General features: G+C 79.2%; 1 non-coding gene across 1 annotated transcript; it reads right to left on the bottom strand.

Moving 5' to 3' along the window:
- Positions 1-33: 33 nt before the first annotated feature.
- LOC136995669 (5.8S ribosomal RNA) lies at positions 34-186 on the bottom strand. Its single transcript, XR_010887213.1, has one exon. It is a non-coding gene; the product is annotated as a 5.8S ribosomal RNA (ribosomal RNA).
- Between the last annotated feature and the right edge of the window lie 2,314 nt (positions 187-2,500).

The following is a 2,500-nucleotide window of genomic DNA, read 5'->3' as shown; positions in this document are numbered from 1 at the left end:
ACGCGACAGCGGGGGTGACGATTGACCGCCAAGCGACGCTCAGACAGGCGTAGCCCCGGGAGGAACCCGGGGCCGCAAGTGCGTTCGAAGTGTCGATGATCAATGTGTCCTGCAATTCACATTAATTCTCGCAGCTAGCTGCGTTCTTCATCGACGCACGAGCCGAGTGATCCACCGCTAAGAGTTGTCTCGGTTTCGGTCCCCGCCGCGCGCGCGGGGGGACCGGGCAGCCTTCGGCAGCCCCTGAGGGCCCCCCCTCCGCTCCGCCTCCCTCCTCACGCCGACGCCGGCTGCTGAGCGAGGGACGGCCGAGAGCCAGAGAGAGGGGCTCGCCCCGCTGACCGTACGAGCACAGAGTGGGGGGGGAAAAAGGGAAAAGGAAAACCCGAACGAGAAGGGCGGGGAGCCCTCGCTCCCGACCTGGGACAACCCTTTGCTCGCTTCGAGTCCGGCCCAGGCGCCCAGGCTCGGCCCGGCCCGGCGGGGAGCAGCGCGCCGGCCGCGCCGCCTGCCTCGGGGACGCTGGGGGAGGGGGCGGCTCCCCGCGGACCCCCAGCGTCGGAGCCCGGCCGCCACCGGCAGCGGCACCGGCCGCTGCCCGCGCGCCCGCGGCCCACCGGCCCCGCGCTCCCCAGCTCCTCGCTCGCCTCGCCGGCCTCCGGCTCCGCCGTGGCCCCGAGGCGGCGCCCACGCCCGCGCGCGCGCACACACAGCCTCCCGGACGACACCACGCGCTCTCCCGTCCCTTCCGCGGACAGACGCCCGGCGGCGGGCGGGCGGGCAAGGCGGGACGGACGGGGACGGCGCCCGCTCTCCCCGTCTCCACGCGGAGAACGGGGGGGGCCGCCCCCGCCGCCCGCCTGCCGCCCGCCCGCCGCCCGGCGAAGCCGGGTTGGGCAGAGCGAGGCAGGCGCGCCGGATGGCGGAGTGCCGGCGGGTAGGGCGCCGCCGCCAGCGGCCACGGCGGCAGACCGAGAGCCCCGGCCAGGGAGGAGAGCGGATCGCGCCGAGGCGCGGCGTCCGCACCACCCGCGGTGGGTGGGGGCTCACCGTCCCGGCGAGAGCACGCGCTCGCGCCGGGGTCACGCGTTCGAGGCAGGCCGGCGCCAGCCGACCGCGCGGCGTCCCTCCGCCGAGACCAGACCGCGGAGAGAGGGGGCAGGGTACCCCTCTCCGTCCCGGCTGCCCGCAGGGCGAGCGCGGGGCGCGCCGGCTGGCATGGGGGGGCACGGCGCCCGCGCGCGCCGGCCCCCCGGCCCTCCGGCAGCACACCCGGCTGCCCCCCGGGTCGCATCGGGCCGCCCGAGTCTTTAAACCCCCGCCCGGCTCTCCCGCCGAGAACCCTCGGGCCCGGAGCCCGGGGCCCATGGCCATCCCTACCCGGGGCGGCTACCGGCGGCCGCGGTGGCCGGAGGCCCTCCGCTCCTCCCGCCACCCCGCCCCCCCCCCCCGCCCGGCCCGCTCGCAGCACGGTCCCCGCGGCACGGCGCGGGGCGGCTGGAGCGGTGGGGGGGGGGGAGAGAAAGGGAAAGCGGAAAGGGCGGGAGGGCACGGCCGGTGCGGCGCTCACGGCGCAGCGCCCGGGAGGAGCGAGCTGGCACACGGGACCACACGGGTGGGTCACCGAGGGGGGGCAGGAGGAGCGCGGACGCTAGGTACCTGGCCCTGGGGTGAGGGAAACGACCTGAAATCCCCGCGGGGGTGCCTCCCCCGCCGCCGCCCGCCGCCGGGCCGCCGCCGCCTCGCGGCGACGGCGGCAGCCTCGGCGGCAGCAGCGAGACGGGACGCGGAGGGGAAACCCGGCACCCGCCAGCCGGCTCCGGCGCCCCTCGGCGGAGCGTCCGCCCGCGGGGTGCGCCCGACACCCGCCGCCACGACCTCGTCCTCCTCCCGGGGCCCGGGGTTTCCCTCAGTAACCCGGCGCCCGGCGGCAGCTGCGCCCGGGAGGAGAGCCGTGGTTTGGGCCGCCCGCTCGGGCACGACCCGTCGCCTCGCGTGGCCTGGCGCGACGGCCCCCGCTCGGGGTCCGCCGCCGCCCGGCGCCCGCCCCGCGCGCCATCCCGGAACGCCTGTCCTCGCCGTCTCTGCAAGACGGGCTGCTCCGCCGCAGCCCGCCGCGGGTCCGCCCCCCACCGCTTAGGGGTGGCGACCCGTCGGCACCCGTCCCGACCCGGGGTGCCATCTCGCTCGCGTCTCCGCCCGCCGCTTCCTCCCGCGGGCGCCGGGGGAGCAAGCCCCGCCGACCCTCCCGCGCACTGCCGCCCACTCCCCGCCGGACCCTCCCCCGGGCCCGACCCTCCCCTGCCCCGGCGGCGGCGGATCGCCGTCGGGTGACAGGGGGGGGCCGGCTCCCGGCGATGGGCACCGGCGGCGGGCGCCAGCGGAGGCGAGAGGGGCAGACGGGGGCGGTCCCCCACCGGCCTCGGGGAATCGGCGGCGGGCCTTCGGCGAGCGAGCCCCGGGAGGGCCGTACAGCCGCCGGCGGGCCGAGCCCCGTGCT

This window comes from Apteryx mantelli, unplaced genomic scaffold (assembly GCF_036417845.1).
Source record: "Apteryx mantelli isolate bAptMan1 unplaced genomic scaffold, bAptMan1.hap1 HAP1_SCAFFOLD_142, whole genome shotgun sequence".
In the NCBI taxonomy this organism is placed as follows: Eukaryota; Metazoa; Chordata; class Aves; order Apterygiformes; family Apterygidae; genus Apteryx; species Apteryx mantelli.
This window is presented reverse-complemented; position numbering and strand designations above follow the sequence as displayed.